The sequence below is a fragment of the Eschscholzia californica genome, unplaced genomic scaffold (assembly GCF_041429995.1).
Source record: "Eschscholzia californica isolate CP2 unplaced genomic scaffold, dmEscCali1.0.p SCAF_6, whole genome shotgun sequence".
In the NCBI taxonomy this organism is placed as follows: domain Eukaryota; kingdom Viridiplantae; phylum Streptophyta; class Magnoliopsida; order Ranunculales; family Papaveraceae; genus Eschscholzia; species Eschscholzia californica.
In genome coordinates this window covers 513374-536507 of record NW_028238483.1, presented here as the reverse complement: position 1 = coordinate 536507, position 23134 = coordinate 513374, and the positions used below count along the sequence as shown (strand labels likewise).

General features: G+C 38.1%; 1 long non-coding RNA gene across 3 annotated transcripts; it reads right to left on the bottom strand.

Moving 5' to 3' along the window:
• Window positions 1-914: 914 nt before the first annotated feature.
• LOC147530685 (uncharacterized) lies at window positions 915-4062 on the bottom strand. 3 transcript variants are annotated; one of them, XR_015227870.1, is made up of 6 exons: window positions 3798-4062; window positions 2532-2681; window positions 1883-2033; window positions 1667-1720; window positions 1291-1331; window positions 915-1156 (listed from the first exon to the last, which is right to left on the bottom strand). It is a non-coding gene; the product is annotated as an uncharacterized LOC147530685 (long non-coding RNA). The 3 variants fall into 3 exon arrangements; XR_015227871.1 differs by having other exon boundaries at window positions 1291-1343; window positions 2532-4062; XR_015227869.1 differs by having other exon boundaries at window positions 2532-4062.
• Window positions 4063-23134: the final 19072 nt, after the last annotated feature.

The window sequence follows — 23134 nt, the reverse complement described above, 5'->3', positions numbered from 1 at the left end:
TACTCTCTTTTATGTTCAGGTACCTTTTTACAGAGTTACGCGTGCAAAACGGATAAAGTCGGAAAGAATACAGACTAGGGGCATTTTGGTCATTTGTTGATTCTGACTTCTCGGTCAACATTAGTGTTCGGATGGAAAGTAGAGTCCAAGACGAGCCCGTAGGCGAAAACGGAAATCAAATCGGAGTCTGGATCAATAAAATATTCAAGGTCAAAAATTGGGGTCAAAATCATTTGACCAAAACACCTAGAGCCACGTGGCGCAGATCTATCAGGAGGACATGACGCGATCTGACGGTACCAGGAGTTTGTGGTATACTGTCGGGAGTCTTGGTGGGTCTCTCGGGTGTTTTCGGGATGAGTTACAGGCCGTGATTCGGTGCATTGCGATCTGTCTTACTTCGGTGCTCCTGTACACGGGGTTTTTCATCCAACGGCTATCGTTAGTCTGCGTCATGTGGCTTCACCGGATGGATACACTACAAAAAATATAGCCATTGGGGACGGCAAAAAACCGTCCCAAAAGCTCAAAAACCGTCCCAAAAAGTTTATTAGGGACGGTTTCTTTCTGTCCCTATAAGCTGCGTCCCAAATAGTATTGGGGACAGATATAGCGACGGTTGTTGTCCGTCCCCCATACTATTTAGGGACAGTTGTGTATTGTCCCTATAACTTACTATTATTGGGACAGATATTATTTGTCCCAAAAACATAACAAAAATTTCCTCAAATTTTCATTTGGGACGATTATCATCCGTCCCTAATGAATTTCTCCAACAATAAATATTCGTCCTAATACATTTATTTTTTAGAAGATAGTATTGTTTTTGAACTTCCAAATTTCTAGTATACAGAATGAATCTAAATCTAACATTGACAACCAAAACGAGCTTCAAACATTGATATTCCACTATAACCAAAAGATAATATATTGAAATTATAAGTTTCTCGCTACATAAAAAAATCAAACAATTTTCACTCATTTCAAATATAAAACAATATTTCATCTAGAATTTCTTGTTGATCCTAAAAGGGATGGTTTCTCTAATACATATTCTCATTTTAATAACCATTCTCTTTCACAATTGTGCAATCCGCTTCAATCGCCATCATAAAACGCCATCTCTATATTTCCGAAACAGTGATGCTTAGCTCAACTGAAACAAACAAAATCAACAAACGTCAATTAATTATTATAAAACAAAAAAATGACTTATCCATACGCAATATTGTAAATTTGAGAAGTGAAGTAGATATACGTGATATGTTAAAAACTAATGAGGGAATGCACCTTCACTGTCGATAATCATTTTGCTCCAGATCTTTCTCCACCTGTTGAATAACCTAGAATTGCATCAGTACTGATAGAAAGAGTAACTAAATGAACGTAGATATGTGTGTCAATAAATTAAATAGGCATACATGAGGCCTATCAAACTGAATTCGATTCCTTCAATCCAAATTTTCTAAAGCTACTTTCTCTCTTCGAACCATCCAATAAATAGCATGATGCTAGTAAGGTCTTAATTCCGGAAGCAAGTCAGGGAGTTCATCAACTAACACTAGCTCTCTTCTGAGAGCAAGAAATAGTAGTAGTGGAAATAATGAGTCATCACAGCCATAAAGCAAAGACATACATATTATCAGTAAAGAGCAGTATAACTCACTTGGATGGTTTAAAGGCAGCATTGAATCCCCTAGCATTGTATTTTTTTGCTCTCCTAACATCAAGAAATAGAAGTACTGGAAATAATGAGTCATCGCACTCAAAATTACACACTATTGGTAAATAGTAGTATAACAGACTTGGAGGGTCTAATGACAGCATAGAACCCAGCAACATTAATTTCAGTGTTGTGTCTTAAAACATTAGTAACTCCTACCGCCATATGAGCTTCGACTTCGAATGGCTTATCAATTCATATATGTCCTCTGTCTTCAATACACAACCAAGCCATAACACTTATCATCAATGGTCTCCTAGTGGCATCTACACATTTTACCTTCTGAGTTTTCAATAACGGTTTCATTTACCTGTGTATGAAATTTTCTATATCAAGTTACTAGTTGAAGGAGAATCAATTCAATGAAGGCAATAACGGGAAACAGAAGTATAACCATTTAAGCATTTTGAGAATGAAAAACATTTCATTCCCAATTTCGGAAATTTTCACCTTTAAATATGCGTATAGATTACATGAAAACTCTGATAGGCAAATCTAGTTTACAAATTGTTCCAAAATTTGACAATTTTATAAAATCTTCTTAATTAGCTAAGAACTTTGAACTACAATGAAATGGATTAAAATTCAACATAGGCAGGTGCACCAAAAAGAGAATCAAGAAGACTATGACACCCCATTTTCTTAATCTTGTAATTTCTCTTTAACCCACACATCATCCAATCTCTAACTCATAGAACATATCCCAATTTCATACATTTACATGATACCCGATGATGGATTTCCAACAAAAAGAGGATCCAAAAAAAAAATGAACTTTCTAAGTAAAAATCTGCAACTTTTTGCGTACCTGGATGAACTTGCAGAAGCTTTAAGAGTTGGAATGATTTTTCTTGCTGAAACTGATTAATTTAATCTAAACCCATGACTCACACTATAGAAAACAGCAGCTGGATGCACCTACTCTAAACACCAAGGTCGAGTGATGGTCAAGTTTTATCTGAAATTAACATGTATGTGAGCTGAAAATAGAGAAGCAAAGAGAGAATTGAGTTATGGAAGTCGATAATATAAGCCGGTCTACTGATGGTTTAACTTCTCCAAACCAAACTAGATAGCGTTTGACAGATAAACAAGTATGTGAGGAAATTCTTAAAAGGTGCAGGTAGGAGGAATACACAAGAAACCTAAACGGAGCAACTTTTAAGCCAATTAGTAGTGTCCTAAATAGAACGAATTCATCACTAATATTCTAAACCCAATACAAGAATTATTTCTATTGAGATTACACTTTAAACATAATACAAGACCAGTTTCCAGTCAAGTTCATTCACAAATTACCAACACGAAGAATTATAGCCAAGGAAGGAGAGGAAGATATTTTACCTGCATATAATAAGAAACTAACAGATCAAATTGCTCTTAAGAAACAACCTACCTATTTTAAATTTCTAGGTTTCAAACTTAAAGACAACCAGCCCATTTGATTTTTAAAAACAAAATTAGTTCCAGATTCATAAAATAAAAAAGCAGAAGAAATGATCATATGTAGCTATGAAGTTTTTTTTTTATGAAATGCTATGAAGTTATTAACCGAAAAAAGATCAAATAGTAGAAGAAAATAAATCCCAAGTGGGTAGAATACTAACATAGGAAACAAAAAAAGGTGAAATCTAAACCTAAATGTTAAATTATATCTTTCCATGGATTGAATCGCATCGAATACTGTTAATTAAGAACGCAAAGTAAAGAGTTTTGGTTTAATCATAATCATTAGTATACCTTGGTGATGTACTAGATCAATAATTCTCTTTAGCTTATTCTCTCTTTCACTATTTCTCTATCTATCAGGAATATCTCGTCTTATTCCTACTAAGGAGCTAGACTTCCTATTCTATCAGAAAACATTGTAGAGTCCTATTCCAACCTAAACTGTATTACATGATAATGATCTCAATCAGAAACAATCAACAAGGAAACCCTAATTAATATTTTCTTTCCTACTTCAGTGATTTGGTCCATGGTTTTGAAAATCCTAACTAATTTAGGCCATTATTACCCTAATCAAATTAGGGTTAGGAACAAAAAAAAAAGAAAAAATTTAATCTAAGAATACCCAAATGAGTAAATTGCTTTTTCTTTGGTTTGTAGAAATAGAAGAAGAATCCCGTGCTTCCAATCCTAATCGCCGCTTGTTTTTCCGGTTTGTAGTAGTAGGACAAGAAGAACTCTCTTATTTCTCTGGTTTGTACTAGTAGAAGAAGACTAAGAAGCAAGAAACGGCAACAACTGAAGAAGAAAATCGTGCAAAGAGAAGAAAACTGAGAAGTTTTCTAGGGTTTATACACTTTACTCACTGGCCACCCACGTTTTATCCTTTCCGTGGGAAATATGAGCGCCTAATTTGCAATTTTTGGTTTAGCCAACTTTAAATTTTTATAGAGGATGATTAAAAATGGTCCCAAAAGTACATTTGTTTGTCCCTATTTTAAATTTTGTGGGGACAGATATTAATAAACTGTCCCTATTTTGAAAGTGTTAGGGACAAACGTAAAAATGTATGTCCCTGTTAGGCTATTTTTTTGTAGTGATAATTGCAACTTATTAAACTGTACCGAGATGCATCCTAGCGTAATCACTTTAACAATTTGGAATTTCCAGATTATCTCCTTCTCTCTCTCGTCTCTATCTAACGAAACTGATTCAAAACAGATTATAGAGAGAGAGACCCGAGTAGAGAGGGATGGAAGGAGAGAGAGATGACCGAGATTGGAGCAAGATTTGGGAGTTGAGATCGGTTTTTAGAACAGAAAAAACAGAGAAGGAAGAAAGTAGAGAGAGAGAGAGAGAGAACAGAGAGCTTCTATTTCTGATTTTTGTTTCTTTGAGTTGTAACCTTAATTTCTTAGTGAGAGAGAGAGAGAGAGATTACCGAGAGAGAGACGGGTGTTAGAGAGAAAAGAACAGGAGAGAGAGAGTTATAACCGAGAGCTTCCATGAAGTTTTTTTTCATTGATTTTAATTTTACATCTTTGTCTTCTTCTTCTTCTTATTAGTTCTGTCTTTGTGAGAGAGATAGAATTAACAAAGAGAGAGAAGGACATTGCAGAGAGAGAAAAAAACAAGAACCACCATTAATGAATATTGGAGTTTAAAGAAATTTGTTTTCGATTTGTTCTTTTGATTCTTGTATCATATTTCTTTGTGAGAGAGAAGTATTATTCAGAGAGATTAAGTATAGAGAGAGAAAATAGAAAGTTTAGAGAGAGAAAGAGAGTTAAGGAAGGTGAGAAAATAATTTTCTCAGAGAGGAAAATATTTCCGGGAAGACGAGAAAATCGTTTTCCCAGAGGGTGCGTTTGGCAGATTCTTGGAAAACAGAAGGAAATCACTTCCTTAGGCTCTGTTTGGTGGGAAAATCGCAGAAAAGTTAAGTTTCTTTCTTCTTTTTCTTATATTACTTCAAATATTTATCGTTTCTAGCATGAGTAGCTAAGTCTTTTATATCTAGGGTTTTAGATGAAGTCATAATAATTATTTTAACGATAAATTTATTAAAGTTTTTACCATTTTAACGATAAAATCTTCCGGGTTTTTAGACCGTTCATGGACTAAAACCTGAGTTATATAAAGAACTCTCTAATTAGATCAAAATTAAATTGTCGTTAGAATTATTAGGAAGACGGATTCGAAAACCCTAGGTTCCCTTTTTCTGAATACCGACTCATTTCTTTATTTATTTTTGAGTTTTATATTTTATTTCTATTTTACCACCATCAAACCAATTTTAAATCTCAATAGTTTTAAGGTTAGAATTTAGTTTAACTTAGTCTCTGAGGAACGAACCGGTCTTACCGGAACTATTACTTGACGCCCGTATACTTGCGGGTGGAGACCTTTTAGGGTAACCTTTTAGGCCCATCAAGTTTTTGGCGCCGCTGCCGGGGACTTAGTTTAAATTTAATCTAATTTTATTTCTATTTTTGGTAAGTTTATATTTTTTGACACTTTTACTTGCTTTTCCGTTTTTAGGTGTAGAAAAACACTAAGGAGCAAAGGAGAAGGTGCAACAAGGAGAGGAGCTCAAAAAGAAGAATTTACATTTTTTGTTATTTTTTATTTTTATTTTATTTTTTTGGTGAGAGAGAGACTTTTAGACTTTCTAGTTTTATTTTATTTTTTTAAGTTTTGACCCTTAATTGGAGGGCTTAATTAAATTGTAACCGAAAACCAAAACGAAGCCTCGGGTCGGAACATTTGCGGGTCATCTACAAAGGTCATCGCCCGTCTTGAACGGGAGGTAAATTTCTTGAACACCCACGAATCTCCTGTCAGTGGGTTTTTGGTGTGAATTCGTGTGCTTAATTGCTGTGACCGAACTGTTTAGTGTAATCATTCTAGTAAGGGCACTAACCCAGTTACAGGATAAGAAACGGATTTCATCACCGTTCTCTTGCCCACGTAGGTAACAACATTCACGAACCCAAACCTCACTTAAAAGCTAAAATATTATTTAGACATCAGCCCTTAAGGTATCGAGCTCATAAGACCCTTCAAAATATACTCGGGAAATTGACTTTTATCTAGGCATTCTCAGAGGAAAGTTTGTAAACAATTCTTGTCAAAAAGGCCGCCTCGAGAAGAGGAAACGTTTGCCGAAGGAAGACGGCTGTCACAACGTTCATCGTTGGTTGTCTTCCAGGAGAATTATCTACCGACTACTCTGATCGAGTAACCTTTATAAACAGTCAAAGTTCAAGTGTTGTGGCGAAGTAGGAGCTGTCTAGCTTTTTAGGGGAATCTGACAAACCTGTCTATTGTCTAGATTTTGTTTAGGTTGCTTGGTGGAGTCAGACTGATTGTGTTTGCTTTCCTATAGGTTCCTCGTAGTGATACTTTGGTTCGAATATCCTTGGTCGTTGGGCTCTAGTTTATGCCCAAAAGATATCGTGATAAGAGAGGTCGTTTCATCAGTAGAGAAACACATTTAAGTAATCTTTTAGCGAATCTCTCTTTGAGTGACACTATGGGTGAGAATCTAAACCAAGCCAGGGATGGAAATCAGCCTATGACACTCAGGGATTACATGAATCCCACTAGAACGTGTCAACCGTCATGCATACAGTTACCCCAATGCACGACTCAATTCGAGTTGAAACCGAGCACTATTCAAATGCTCCCTGTTTTCCGTGGGGTTGAGAACGAGAATCCCTACTACCATGTTAGGGATTTCGAAGAAATCTGTGGGACTATGAATTTCCCCAATATGCCTGACGAAATATTGAGACTTAGGTTGTTCCCTTTCTCACTGAAGGAGAAAGCAAAATCTTGGTTGTATGCCTTACAACCCCATTCCATTACTACATGGGAAGAATTGAGCAGTGCATTCCTTCTGAAATTCTTCCCGAAACACAAAACTACCTCTTTAAGGCAAAGTCTTAACAGTTTTGTGCAGCAAGAAGAAGAATCTCTCTATGAATATCTTGAGAGATTTAAAGAAATCTTACTACAGTGTCCACACCATGGTTTTGAAAAGATAAGACTAATCCAGATTCTCTATGACGGACTAAATTACCCAACTACATCCATGGTAGAATCATTCTGTGGTGGCGGTTTTACTCATAAATCCGCCGATGATTGCATGGCTTTTCTACAAGATCTAGCTGAGAAATCCCAGCAATGGGAAACTTCTAGATGACCTCCTACTAGGGTTAATCCTACTCCGAATAAAGCTGGCATCTATAGAGTTGATGAGTCAGATCTTAAACTCGCCGCCATGACAAGAAGGATAGAAGCCCTAGAACTTGGTCAGCCTAAAGCATTCAGGGAGGATCCCACTCAAGTCATGAGTGTTGGAAATGAATCCATCTCTTATCCGTGCTCGGTCTGTGGAGACCCATCTCATACTGGAAATAAGTGTACCCTATTTTTTGTTCCTGACGAGAAAGAGCATGCTAATGCTCTTTATCTAAACTCTAGGCAAGATAACCGTCAGAAATATGATCCTTATTCGAACACTTATAATCCGGGTTGGAGAAATCACCCCAATTTTTCTTGGTCAAAGGGTCAGGGTCAGGGCCAGATTAGTAGTTCAATAAACCCTCCTGGGTTTAATGCTCCTAGGAATCCTTATGCTCAAAACCAGGGTCAATCTAGTACCCAATATCCTTCTCAGAACAAAGAGTCTTTAGAGGAAACCATGAAGCAGCTAGCTAAGGCCCAAATGGAGTTTGCACAACAGACCAACCAGACTATATCCAGTCTAAGAACCGAGGTAGGTCAACTTACAGAAGCCCTTAGGCAGAGAGAACAGGGTATATTTCCTAGTCAACCAGAGCCAAATCCGAAGGGTAAAATGTCAATGGACCAGGCCAATGCAGTAACCACCCTTAGAAGTGGTAGGGCAATTGACAATAAGGTAGGAGTTCCCGAAGATAGTGAACCAAACTATGAACCACCAACCTTACCAACTAGTACCCCTAGTAAAGAGCCTGTGAAGGCTCCTGAGTCTGAAAACCTACCCATTGTGCCTGAGCCATATGTTCCTAGAGCCCCTTATCCTCAGCGTCTGGTAGAACCTAAGAAGAAATCTCAGTTTGAGGAGATAATTGAAATGTTCAAACAGGTTAGTATTAACATTCCATTATTAGATGCCATTAAACAGATCCCATCTTACGCTAAGTTCCTTAAAGACATATGTACTAGAAAACGTAAGATGAACGTGCATAAGAAAGTCTTCTTGACTAATCAAGTGAGTTCTATTATCCAACAAACCCTTCCATCTAAGTACAAAGACCCAGGAAGTCCTACATTACCATGCACCATAGGAGAACATGAGATCGAACGAGCATTATTAGATCTAGGTGCTAGTGTTAACCTTCTTCCTTACTCGGTGTACTTACAGTTAGGTTTAGGAGAAATAAAACCCACTCCTATAATTCTCCAGTTGGCGGATCGGTCTATTAGACGACCACGTGGAATAGTGGAAGATGTTTTAATAAAAGTTGGTGAATTCATCTTTCCTGTAGATTTCATCATCTTGGATACCGACCCAGTTCGTGATACCCAGAGTCAGATTTCAGTCATTTTAGGACGACCATTCTTAGCTACATCTGATGCTGTCATATATTGTAGGAGTGGACTCTTAAAATTGTCTTTTGGAAACATGACTGTAGAGATGAACATCTATAAAGCTGGACTTTTTCCAGATGATGTTGAGGATTTTACCGAGTTGAATCTGATAGATATGTTCGTTCAGGATTCTTTACCTGAAACTTTATCCGAGGATCCCTTAGAAACACTGTTGGCTCATTTTGGCTTAGACTTTGGTGAGGAGGGAAGTATCAATGAGGTAAATGCTTTGTTGGATTCTACCCCATTACTGGATACTGATAAGTGGAAAGCGAAAGTTGAACCCCTCATTTTGTCAAAGCCAATTGACTCGCCAACTTTAGAGACAAATCAACTATCATCGACCAATGAGTCCAGTGGTCCATCTATCCCAGAGTTGTCTACATCCACAGACAAACCACCTTCCTTAGAATTGAAACCCTTGCCTAACAACTTAAAGTATTCGTTTCTAGGCCCATCTGAAACTCTACCTGTCATTATTGCATCTGAGTTAGAAAAAGAACAGGAGAGTAGACTGTTAGATGTCCTTAGAAACCACAAAGAGGCCCTAGGGTGGTCAATATCAGATTTAAAGGGTATAAGTCCTTCTGTTTGCATGCACCATATCTATCTAGAGGAAGATGCTAAACCGTCAAGGGAAATGCAACGTAGACTTAACCCTCACATGAAGGAGGTAGTTAGAGCTGAAGTCCTGAAATTATTAGGTGCGGGTATCATATACCCTATTTCAGATAGTACTTGGGTCAGTCCTGTTCAAACTGTACCCAAGAAATCAGGCATTACTGTAGTCAAGAACGAGTCAAATGAGTTAATACCCACCAGGATGACCACTGGGTGGCGTGTTTGTGTTGACTACAGGAAATTGAACACGGTCACGAGGAAAGACCATTTTCCTCTTCCTTTCATTGATCAGATGTTAGAGAGACTAGCTGGGCATAGCTACTACTGTTTCTTAGATGGCTATTCTGGCTATAATCAGATTCCTATAGCTCCTGAAGACCAAGAGAAAACCACTTTTACCTGTCTATTTGGAACTTATGCTTATCGTCGGATGCCTTTTGGGTTGTGTAATGCACCCGCCACTTTTCAAAGATGTATGATGAGCATATTTTCAGATATGGTAGAGAGGTTTCTCGAGGTCTTTATGGATGATTTTTCAGTCTTTGGCTCATCATTCGATCAGTGTCTGCATCACCTCACACTCGTGTTGGTTCGATGCAAAGAGAAGAACTTAGTTCTTAATTGGGAGAAATGTCACTTTATGGTTCGCTCAGGAATAGTCTTAGGGCATGTCATTTCTGAAAAGGGCATTGAAGTAGATAAAGCAAAAGTGGAGTTGATAAAAAGCCTCCCAATCCCTAAAACGGTCAAAGATATTCGATCGTTCTAAGGACATGCTGGATTTTATCGGCGGTTTATCAAAGATTTCAGCAAGATATCTAGACCTCTTTGTAATCTTTTGGCAAAAGAGAACAAATTTGTCTTTGACGGTCCTTGCTTAGAAGCCTTTGAAAAACTGAAACTTATGCTTACATCCGCCCCTATTGTTCAACCTCCCAACTGGAGTACTCCATTTGAGATCATGTGTGATGCATCTGATTATGCCATTGGAGTTGTGTTAGGTCAACGTGAGAATAAACTTCTTCACGTTATATACTATGCCAGTAAGACGTTGAATGATGCACAGCTAAACTACTCTACCACTGAAAAAGAGTTGTTAGCTGTAGTGTATGCCTTAGAGAAGTTCAGATCATATCTCGTTGGGTCTAAGGTCATTATATTCTCTGATCATGCTGCATTAAAATATCTCCTTTCTAAAAAGGATGCAAAACCTAGGCTGATTAGATGGATACTACTGCTACAGGAATTTGACATAGAGATTCGGGACAAAAAGGGTTCCGAAAATTTAGTAGCAGACCACTTGTCTAGACTTGTAGTCGAGTCTGTCAAAGACAAGTTACCCATGAGAGAGAGCTTTCCTGATGAGCAACTCTTTAGTGTCTCCCGATTACCTTGGTTTGCTGATATAGTGAACTATCTTGCTACTGGTCAAATACCCAAACACTGGACCAAGCAAGATCGTGATAAATTTTTATCCGAGGTAAAACGGTTCTTCTGGGACGACCCATACTTATTCAAGTATTGTCCCGATCAGATCATTAGGAGATGTGTTCCTGATGAGGAACAATTGAAAATCATCTCCTTTTGTCATGATCATGCATGTGGAGGGCATTTTAGTAGTAAAAAGACGGCTGCCAAAATTCTGCAATGTGGTTTTTACTGGCCGTCTATATTTAAGGATACCCATGCATATTGTTTGGCATGTGAACGAGCCAAAAGTTGGGAAGCATTTCACGTAGGAACATAATGCCCCTTAATCCTATTTTGGTAGTTGAGGTCTTCGATGTGTGGGGCATCGATTTCATGGGTCCCTTCCCAAATTCATTTGGAAATCTGTACATCCTAGTGGCAGTTGACTATGTGTCTAAGTGGATAGAGGCGGTTGCTTGCAAAACGAATGATCACAAAGTTGTGATCACTTTCTTGAAGGAAAACATACTTCCACGTTTTGGTACACCGCGGGCAATTATTAGTGATGGGGGCACACACTTTTGTAATAGACAGTTTGAGCTTTTGATGAATAAATATGGTATTACCCATAAAGTGTCTACCCCATATCATCCACAGAGTAGTGGTCAAGTCGAGGTATCGAATAGGGAGATTAAACGCATTCTAGAGAAAACGGTTAACACCAATAGGAAGGATTGGTCTTTACGACTAACCGATGCACTATGGGCTTACCGTACAGCGTTTAAGACCCCTATTGGAATGTCTCCATATAGACTAGTGTATGGCAGAGCATGCCACTTACCCGTTGAGTTAGAGCATAGAGCATATTGGGCTATCAAGCAATTGAATTTTTCGCTTGACAAGGCGGGTAGAGAGAGAAAGTTGCAACTCAGTGAGTTGGAGGAGTTGAGAAATGATGCATATGAGAGTGCTAGGTTATATAAACATAAGATGAAAATGTTGCATGATAAAATTATTTTAAGAAAAACATTTTCACCGGGTCAGAAAGTTTTATTATATAACACACGTTTGCATTTATTTCCTGGTAAACTCCGTTCTAGATGGACAGGGCCTTTCACAGTCAAGTTTATGTATCCTTACGGTGCAGTTGACATTGAAGACAGAAATGGTAGTGTGTCCAAAGTGAATGGACAACGGCTGAAACCATTTTTAGAGATGTTGGCCGATACAGAGGACGTTCCTATCGAAGATCCTGTCTATCAAAACTGATCCGCTATGATCAGTTTCGTCTGGCTGAAGACGTTAAACTTAGCGCTTTCTGGGAGGCAACCCATGCATAGGACTTCTGAATCTGGTAACATCTTTCCCTATTCCTGTTATTTTGCATAGTCTTCAGAACATTGAGGACAATGTTCGGTTTAAGTTTGGGGATGGGGGATTGAATTTTTAGTCCTTATTTCAAAAATTCAAAAGGGTTAAAAATTTTTAATTTTTGGATTAGAAACGTGAGTCTAGTTGTTTTTGCTTGTTAATAGTTATAGAGTCTAGTTGGTTGTACTATGCTTTTGCTAAGGGTTTTTCCACGAATTTTGAGTCTTGAAGTTGTCTGTGCACTAGCCATGTGAGTATTAGATAGGTGAAGAGTAGACTTTTCTAAGAGAACTTAATCTATCATTAGTGGAGACTTAACCCATGTGAGATTCTGAGCCTTTCTTTTTGTTTCGAGTGATCTCTTCTGAGCTAATTCTGAGTAGAATGAAGAGCTACTCAACCTCGCAATATTCATTAGAACTCAGTTGATCTCTTGAGTTCAAATTTTACAACTACTAGGGATGTCATCAGGAATGCAAACCCTCTCTTGTAGTCTGAGAAACTTGAAAACAGTGTCAACTAGAGAAAGATATAAACGCCATCATTATTTAGAACCCTGGGAATAAGGCATGAAGCAAAATGAATAGAATTTTATCCAAGGAAAGAATAATGTGAAGAAAGTATGTTATGTATTTTGAGTTTTATTACCAGAGTTAGTAGAAAAAAAAAAAAAGTGAAAGAAAAAAAATGAAAAATGCAAGAAAAAAGTGTTTATGTAGTTTTGTTTGAGTGTTTACCCCTTGAAGAAATTCTTAAAGATTTGAAGACGTCGAGTTCTCAGGAGTTCTAGTCAGATCCTCATTAGTGTCTATCGACCTCTAGGAAGCATTGTTAGATAGTAGATCAGGTGAGAAGAGTTGGTTAGCTTCCCCATTCCATATTAGTGGTTGTTTCCTTCTTTGAGATCAGTCGTCCACAAAATTTTAGTCCGTCTTTTTCATGTGTTGAGTTTTCCTTCATATTCATACCAACACATAGAGTAAACCATTCGTGAGTGACTTTGATTTTTGAGTGTATGACCGTGAGGCAGTAGTTGAGGCGAAATGTATCGAGACGGTAATCGAGGTCTTGTCTTTTCAGAACCGAAATGATACTCATATTGGCTGGTCACGTGCACTTCGAGTCTTGATTACTAGTGAAGGGATTTTTAGCATTTGTATGGTTTGGTCGACTTAGATTTCATGTCTATTAACTTTTGAAAATCTACCGGATGAACATTTTTAGTCCACATCATATTTAGACCCTTTTGCATTTTTGATCTTTGAATTTTGTGGGTATATTCACTGCAAACCCTCACGAGACAAAACTCGTCCTCTTGGGTAACCTAGAGGTTTAACGGCTTGTTGCACGTGCTAAGTGCAATCGTGGGTCCCTACGAAAGTGGTGAAATGGGTTTAGTTTTATTTTTCTGTTTTGCTCGAGGCCTAGCAAAATCTAAGTTTGGGGATGTTTGATGAGACATGGAAATGTCCCATCTGAGTCTCTTAATTTAGACGAGTTAGTCTCTCTAGAGCAGTTACTCTCACGAATTACTCTCTTTTATGTTCAGGTACCTTTTTACAGAGTTACGCGTGCAAAACGGATAAAGTCGGAAAGAATACAGACTAGGGGCATTTTGGTCATTTGTTGATTCTGACTTCTCGGTCAACATTAGTGTTCGGATGGAAAGTAGAGTCCAAGACGAGCCCGTAGGCGAAAACGGAAGTCAAATCGGAGTCCGGATCAATAAAATATTCAAGGTCAAAGATTGGGGTCAAAATCATTTGACCAAAACACCTAGAGCCACGTGACGCAGATCTATCAGGAGGACATGACGCGATCTGACGGTACCAGGAGTTTGTGGTATACTGTCGGGAGTCTTGGTGGGTCTCTCGGGTGTTTTCGGGATGAGTTACAGGCCGTGATTCGGTGCATTGCGATCTGTCTTACTTCAGTGCTCCTGTACACGGGGTTTTTCATCCAACGGCTATCGTTAGTCTGCGTCATGTGGCTTCACCGGATGGATAATTGCAACTTATTAAACTGTACCGAGATGCATCCTAGCGTAATCACTTTAACAATTTGGAATTTCCAGATTATCTCTTTCTCTCTCTCTCGTCTCTATCTAACGAAACTGATTCAAAACAGATTATAGAGAGAGAGACCCGAGTAGAGAGGGATGGAAGGAGAGAGAGATGACCGAGATTGGAGCAAGATTTGGGAGTTGAGATCGGTTTTTAGAACAGAAAAAACAGAGAAGGAAGAAAGTAGAGAGAGAGAGAACAGAGAGCTTCTATTTCTGATTTTTGTTTCTTTGAGTTGTAACCTTAATTTCTTAGTGAGAGAGAGAGAGAGATTACAGAGGAAGAAAGAAAGTTAGAGAGAGAGACGGGTTTTAGAGAGAAAAGAACAGGAGAGAGAGAGAGAGAGTTATAACCGAGAGCTTCCATGGAGTTATTTTTCATTGATTTTAATTTTACATCTTTGTCTTCTTCTTCTTCTTATTAGTTCTGTCTTTGTGAGAGAGATAGAATTAACAAAGAGAGAGAATGACATTGCAGAGAGAGAAAAAAACAAGAACCACCATTAATGAATATTGGAGTTTAAAGGAATTTGTTTTCGATTTGTTCTTTTGATTCTTGTATCATATTTCTTTGTGAGAGAGAAGTATTATTCAGAGAGATTAAGTATAGAGAGAGAAAACAGAAAATTTAGAGAGAGAAAAAGAGTTAAGGAAGGTGAGAAAATAATTTTCTCTGAGAGGAAAATATTTCCGGGAAGACGAGAAAATCGTTTTCCCAGAGGGTGCGTTTGGCAGATTCTTGGAAAAACAGAAGGAAATCACTTCCTTAGGCTCTGTTTGGTGGGAAAATCGCAGAAAAGTTAAGTTTCTTTCTTCTTTTTCTTATATTACTTCAAATATTTATCGTTTCCAGCATGAGTAGCTAAGTGTTTTATATCTAGGGTTTTAGATGAAGTCATAATAATTATTTTTACGATAAATTTATTAAAGTTTTTACCATTTTAACGATAAAATCTTCCGGGTTTTTAGACCGTTCATGGACTAAAACCTGAGTTATATAAAGAACTCTCTAATTAGATCAAAATTAAATTGTCGTTAGAATTATTAGGAAGACGGATTCGAAAACCCTAGGTTCCCTTTTTCTGAATACCGACTCATTTCTTTATTTATTTTTGAGTTTTATATTTTATTTCTATTTTACCACCATCAAACCAATTGTAAATCTCAATAGTTTTAAGGTTAGAATTTAGTTTAACTTAGTCTCTGAGGAACGAACCGGTCTTACCGGAACTATTACTTGACGCCCGTATACTTGCGGGTGGAGACCTTTTAGGGTAACCTTTTAGGCCCATCACGGATTTGAGTGATTCTTGAGTCTAAACTTAAGAGCTCGACGAGACGAACGCAATGGTGTGCTTCGTTTCTGAGTTTGACGACTTGAACTGATCCAAAATCGGCTCCGATTCCAACAAGAAATTCATGGGTTCCAGTAGGCACTATTGGATTAACCTCCATGTGTTGGTTGCTAGATACTATTAGTTTGAAATTTAGAGAAAAGAAGAAGACCCTCGTGAGTTCATGCTCAAGGGAAATTTTATAGGCAATGGTCAAATTTGTTAAAGGCAATTTATTTTTCACTAAAGACTTGGTCAAGGCAATGCCTAAACTGAAGGTATTTATCACCCACCTCTATTTTTTTCTCTTTTTCCGACAAAAAGTCACTGGCACGCGATCTCCGACCGATGACCTTAAATCTTTTCTTCTCTCCTTCCTTCTCCTATTCTCTTCATTCTCTCTCTACATTTTTCATATTTCTCATTCAAGTTGGATCAAACAATTAGAAAAAACCTCAATTGTCACAATCATCCGCCACCAAAGAAGGAGGAGAAGCTCCACTTCCTCTTGGTCATGTGCCATGGCCGGTAGTCGGAAACCTAATCGAGTTATGTGTAGCTTCTGAAGTTATTGATCCTTCAAGACTAAAATGGTTACTTGGGAAGAGAAATGAAAATAACACGTGCAAGAAAGGGTTTGAGCAAGATCATAAAAACTCCATTAATGGAGATCTGGAAATGTCATTAGAAAGATGATGTTCAATAAGAGATTAAGAGGTATTTTGGTGAGGGAAGTAAAGATGGATGACCTAGTTTTCAAGAAGAAGAAGAAGAAGATTATTTTTTTTCTATTATGGTCTCCGGCTATTTTTTTTTTCTATTATGGTCTCCGGCTAGAGATTGTCGGTCGACACGACCTAACGGCGTAGGTCAAACATTAGTTGGGGCATTGCTCCTGTACGCGCATTGCCTTCAACCATTTTAGAGATTGCCTTTAGCAAGCTTGCCTTTAACATGTTTGGGCATTGCTTATAAAATCTCCCAAAACTCAATGGCAATTTAAATAAATAAGGAAGAAGAAGAACGTCCACTAAACTGGAAACGAATTCCAGTTAAGTGGAAATTTAACCACTATTATTGAAAAATCGGTTCCTGTTAGTGTTAAAGGAGCACTTTTGATCACTGCTGGAGGGAGCCTAGTTGTCTGCTGGAGGGAGATCATGCAAACCATCAAAGTCTTCTCGGCTACCCCTCAAGCATCTCGATCCCACGGAAAGGGAAGTTCTTTACTCTTACTCTTATTGTTAAATATCCGCTTTCCTTCTCTTATTTTTCATAGCTTCATGATAACGCTAAACATGAGTCAACCTCAACCGTACTTCAAACGATTACCGACAAGCCATATAACTTGATTACGACCTACACTTCTCGAGAAGATTTGGTCGAATTACCGTGCCTAAATATACGATATTCGATACATAAGAATAAGATAATAAGAATCATGATAATGATTATATACATATATATATATATATGTATTCATGTCTGTTTACATACATAGTTCTTCGAAATTACCATCATGTATCCTAACACTGAAAACGAGTTGATTAAGCCTGATGTTAAGAATGAGATTAAGATAACTCCGGTTCTGAATTGTTTATTGATAAGTTTTGACTGACCATGCTAAATCTTAGTTAGTTGTCAAGTCCTAAATCTCTTATGATGAAATTCGAACGTGCTGGTTGTCAGACTTTGATTTGCTCACCACTAACTTCGATTTGTTTGTTACATATAAATATGATCCAGAACAACAATGGCGGGAGCCTAATCATGAACAACAAGGAGTCGGAGCAGGCCGGAATTTGAAAGGGAGCAACCAATCGACCAACTCCAGTCGGAGATAATCAAACTACAACGCGCCAAGGAAGTTTCTCATCTCATAACAATAACTGCTTTAATGATTTGTTGATAGTATCTTTCATACACCCGAGTCCTTAGACCTGGTAATACCTCTTAATTTCCTATAATTATAGGAACCAACGCTCAAACAATGTGAAAATAACTCGACAGAACGCTTGGAAGAGACCGCTCTCTTTAAACCAAAATATTGTCGAAACGGCAAAACACAACCACGTGGTCAGTATAAACGACCAAGGAGCAGAACTCAAGTAGAGACTGCTAGCTTTAATATCACCAATGCATGAATTAACTCAATTTGGGCAAAGCCACTTAGAGGCCCTAAAAATTGAGACGATTAACACTTTTCTCGTTCAATCAAGTATAAATATTTGAATAATTTAATACTACAATGTTGCCAATTGGCGGAAGACAATTCAATGTCTGGCTCGACTCAAAACTCATAAGCTTGGATTAGAGAAACAACTTCCATTACCGAATGACGGTATTGAATATAAGTAGGAGAACCTCTTTAGTTTCCCTTAACGGGAGCACAGGATCGGGATTCTTCTAAGAAAGAATATAAAGTTCTTTAACTCTTCAATATTTACTTTTAGAATTGTGTTATGCATGACACTATGACAGAAAAAAGGCGAACAACTTCGACGAAAGTCGAGACTAAACTATTCAGTCATTGCAAAACTCTTCAGACAAAGGTCTCATGTCGGAAGTGACGGAGCAAGGACATGAAAAACAAGGAGTAACTCTTACTCATATTGGTTATACTTCTCTAGTTTGATAATTAGTACATTACTCTCACTAAAAATCAAACTAAGGGAGGTTTATATGCATATATATGTCATTGTATTGAAAACATTGACAAGTAGGAACGAACCTATGCATATGAACTCATCGATGAAGTGTGTAGACAACTGACTGCTACAACAAACTAAACATGCTACATTACTAGTACAATGCCTGCCAGAAAGCTCAAAAGAGTACTCGTACTCAAAACTGGTTATACAAAAATTTGTTGATACTGCATGAACATACACGCTCCAAGTTTTAAATAGACTTGGAATATATTAGATTTACTCTAAACCGGTCGAGTATATATATATATATCATATAAACCATGGTGTACTGAACGAGCCGAAAAGTACATACGAATACTTGTCGTGCTAACTTTGCATGATATGAAACAAGTAAATACGTCAATGACACAAATAGGTTAACACACCTAACACATGATTTTGTGTTGTCATGATTCAAAGCTATACAATGATCTTCATGTTGTTAGCTAATAATGAATTAACAACTCTTGAAAGTCTAGATGACTGCATTGAAACTGTCTATGGCAGAATTTAAGGGTGAAATAGTTTAACACGGCGAACTCGAAGAAGAAAATGAAAGTCTCGGTTGGAGGACACATCTTACCTTAATCAAAGAATGTTGAATTCTCGTAGAAAGTCTCGGCGAAAGGACCCAAAAAGGGCCGCTAAGGTACACATACCTATCAAACTCACTTTGTGAATTTAATAACATATTCTCATTGTAGATTAAGCCATACTCCGTTAGGCACAAACTGGACCTTGCTTTCACAAGGTCACAGATCAGATCCTACTTCGTCAAGAACAGATCCGGCTTTTCTTTGACAAAGTCACAGATTACTGCCCCGTCGACCGAACTTTCCTTCGACAAGGTCACAGACCAAGTCCTGTTAGTCAGGCACGACCATCAGCATGAGCCCTGCTTTGAAGGCTCCCCATGAAGTTTTAACGATGTAAGTCCTGCGAAAACAGAACCCCAATGCAAAAGCCCTGGCGGTTTTCAACCAACCAGGCACCCAAACTATAAGCCTTGCTTACGCGGGCCTAAGGGGGAGCCCTATTCCAAATCTAAACTAGTTGAGCTCAAGCCAACGAAAACAGCCTTGGTAGCGAAAGTAACGACCAGGAGCCTAAGGAGAAGTCCTAACGAAACTAGTTGAGCTCAAGCCAACGAAAACAGCTCTGGTAGCGAAAGCAACGACTAGGGGCTTAAGGAGAAGTCCTAGCAAAGCTAGTCGTGCTCAAGCCGACGAAGTAGCCCTGGTAGTTAAGTTTATGACCAGGGGCAGAACTCAGATCTGAAAATTATTCAAAAACACTTATACAGGGCTAACATGGGTACTATTTTCCAGGGGGAGTTAGCAAGACTATGGCATTATAGAACAGGTCTAACTTTCTTTTGTTATGCAGGAGCGATCATTCGGAGCATGTGTAGTAAGCTAGGAAACTTGCATTAGTAAGCTTAGGATAACGCTAACCTACTAACACCTTTTGTTTGAAGCTAAAATTATTATGCAGGAAACAAGGTTCAGAGATAATGGTATGTGGTTCATCACGAAAGCACATTTATCATGAAGAAATTCCCAACATCAATCACGCTGGAGAATACACCATACAAAACGACTTGATGAAGTCGTCAGGAAAACGCAAAGCTGGCATGCTTGTCCTGCACAAACATGGAGTTTGATATTCGTCACGCAAAAGGAAATACGTGTACACTGATCCAAGGAATAACCACTCAAGTAGCCTTGTGATGGGCCTAGAAAGTTTCCTAAATAGGTCACCACCCGCAAGTATACGGGCGTCAAGTAATAGTTCCGGTAAGACCGGTTCGTTCCTCAGAGACTAAGTGAAACCTATTCTAAGACTTGGAAGTAAGACGGTTTTTGTTTTTGAAAATTTGTTTTGGTGATAAAATAAAATATATAAAATATTAAAACGATTAAAAAGGTGAACTCAAATGGGGGGAGAAGTCTAGGGGTTTCGGAATCTACCACATAAAATCATCTTTAGAACAAATAGTTAACTAGTCAATTCTCCTTTTTTTTATAACTCGGAATTTCAGATAATGAACTATCTTAATTCCGGAAGATGTTTTCGTTTAAAACCAATAATCTATAACAATGTAATTGTTTATTTCGAAAAACAAATCTCTAAACTATTGTTTATCAATCAATAAGCATATATCATCAAAGAATCTAATCTAAGCATGATATATCAAATTTAAAAGTATAAACAATGAAAAGAAAATCAATTCTACAAATTAAAACAATTTTAACTTTGAATCACAATCAAGAGAATTAACAAAATAAAAAATATGTCTCTGAAGGCTCAAGTATGAGTTTCATCCTAAAACCCTAGATGGAGAAAATTAGCTACTCATGAGATAAGAGATAAACATTTAAAGAAATATATAAGTAAGAGAGTAAAGAAACTTAATTTTCCTTCTGATTTGCTACCAAACATACCCTAGAAGATGTATTTTCCTGCTGTTCTTTCCGGAATTCTGCCAAACAGACCCTTAGGGAAAATAATTTTCTCGTCTTCCCGGAAACGATTTCCTGGTGAGAAAATTATTTCCCCACTGTTTTCTCATCTTCTCCAACTCTTTTTTTCTCTCTCTACTTTCTGAAATCCCCACTGTTTTCTTCTTCTGTTTCTTTCTTCTTAAATCACTCTCTCTTTCTCTCTCTACTATATCCGAAAGGATCAGAGAAAATAATGAAGAAGTAAAAGAAAACTATAAATATCAAACACAATTTCTTATTCAACTTTCTGTTACAACTCTCTCTTTACAATTCTTTCTCTCTTTCTTTATTGATAATTCTTTCTCTCACTAAAAGATTAACAACAGAAGAAGAAGAAGAAAAGATAAATGGTATAATGATGAACCTTCTTTCTCTCTCTCTCTCTCTAATATTTCTGTTAGTTGAGCTAAAGGAGATAATTCGACCTCCCCAACCGAGATGCTCAATAACTCTGTTCTCTCTCTGTTTTATACAAACAAAGGAGACAAACTCCCAGCTCCGAGCTTGCTGTCTCTTTCGAAAAAAATATCAATAGAATCCTCTTCATTCTTACTCTTTCCATCTCAAAGCAATCACCAATCATCTTCTGGATTATCTCTATCAATCTCCTTTCTTTCCTTCTCGGTTTTAAAGATAAAGAAAATCTCTCTCTCTCTCTCTGTCTCTCTCAATATAGTAATTGAAATCATTCCAAGTTCTTCCTAATCTCTCTGTGATCTCTTTCCATCAAAGAAAGAGAGAAAAATATTTTCTCTCTCTACTATATAAGAAACGAGAATAACCGTGGAGAATAAAGAGGAGATCACGAGAGGGAGAGAGAATCTGAGCTGATTTGGGTAGTACCCCAAACAATATTTTCTTTCCTTCCCTGTAAAATTCCATCCATCTTTCCATCCCCTCTTCCTCCTCTGTTTCCTTTCTTTTAAAGAAATAAATCTCTTTAGATAGATATGAGAGGAGAGAGAATAAAAACTTACCAACTTAGTTGCCCAATCAGCAGATTTGGAATTCCTATTAATATGGGAACAACCGTGAGTTAGTTGTTGAGTAAGGAGTGACACTGATTCGGTGCTTCGCTGGTTAGAGGAAAGAGATGCAACCAGCCTAAGAGATGGCGCCTTGTGGCTGGACATAACAGCAACCGTCAGATGCTACGAGACTACTTCGTTAAACTACAACAGGAGCACTGAATAAAATGGGAACACCTCCCAACGGCCAATCAAAGCTTTCCCTTAAATATTGAAGCCAATCACGTGCTGGCAGTTGGGACTAACACGGGTGGTTGAGCTGTCAAGAGAGACGGATTTGTTGTCTCGCGGGCTAGCGAAACAGGCTGAAACAAGATCAAAAGATGACGCCACGTGTCTAAGAGTAACATCCACCGTCGGGTCGCGCGGGCCTATCCTGGGAAAACTGAAAACCGGCACACTGGATCAGCATAGCATAGTTTCCTTTGTGTGCCTGAAGTTGGGCCCGAGAGAATCCCGCTACCGTCCAGATTGCTCCGGGTACCCCATCCGATTCCTGCCACGTGCCATCTGATTGATTAGGTCGACCCTCTTTCGCTCCAAATCTTTGACTTAAGCTAACTCGCTCATCCGGACTCCGATTCGACTTCCGTTTTCGCCCCCGAGTTCGTTATGAACTCTAGTTTCATCCGAGTATCAATATTTGCCAAAATTCTCAGAGTAACAAAGGACCAAAATGCCCTCAACACGTCTTTCTCTCGATTTTATCTGTTTTTCGTGCTCAATTCCTTAGAAGACACCTGAGTAAGAGAAACAAGTAATTCATCAGAGTAAAGGCTCGAATTGGACTAACTAGCCCAAGTTAAGAGACTCGGATGAGACATTTTCATGGCTCATCACCTTGGCAAAAGCAGCTACGACAAAGAAATGATCACCAGCGCAAGTAGGAAAGAAGACTTCTCGAATAGCTCGGCTAAAATCAACACCTGAACACGGAGCTCGACTAAAATCAACACAGGAACGACCGAGCTTCACAAAACGGCTCTGGTCCAGGTAAACCCTTGTCTTCAGGATCATTTAAAATACTTAGTGGCCAGATCCGAGAGTTGCTTCTACTCCTCAGTCTCTTTACTTTCGATTAAGGAGTGGCAGGACTCATGATGATGCATAAAATGTCCAGACGTTGACTAACGTCTGAAGAGTCAAGATCAGACCTGAAGTCCATTGGGTCAACCCGGCTTAAGGTAGCAGGACAGTTGAATCTTTGACGATCCACCGCAATTCCCTTAACTAGGAGGTCGGCTAGAGGAAACCAGCCCTGTAACGTCCTCGACATGAGCAGATCAGCCCTGTGGTCTTTAA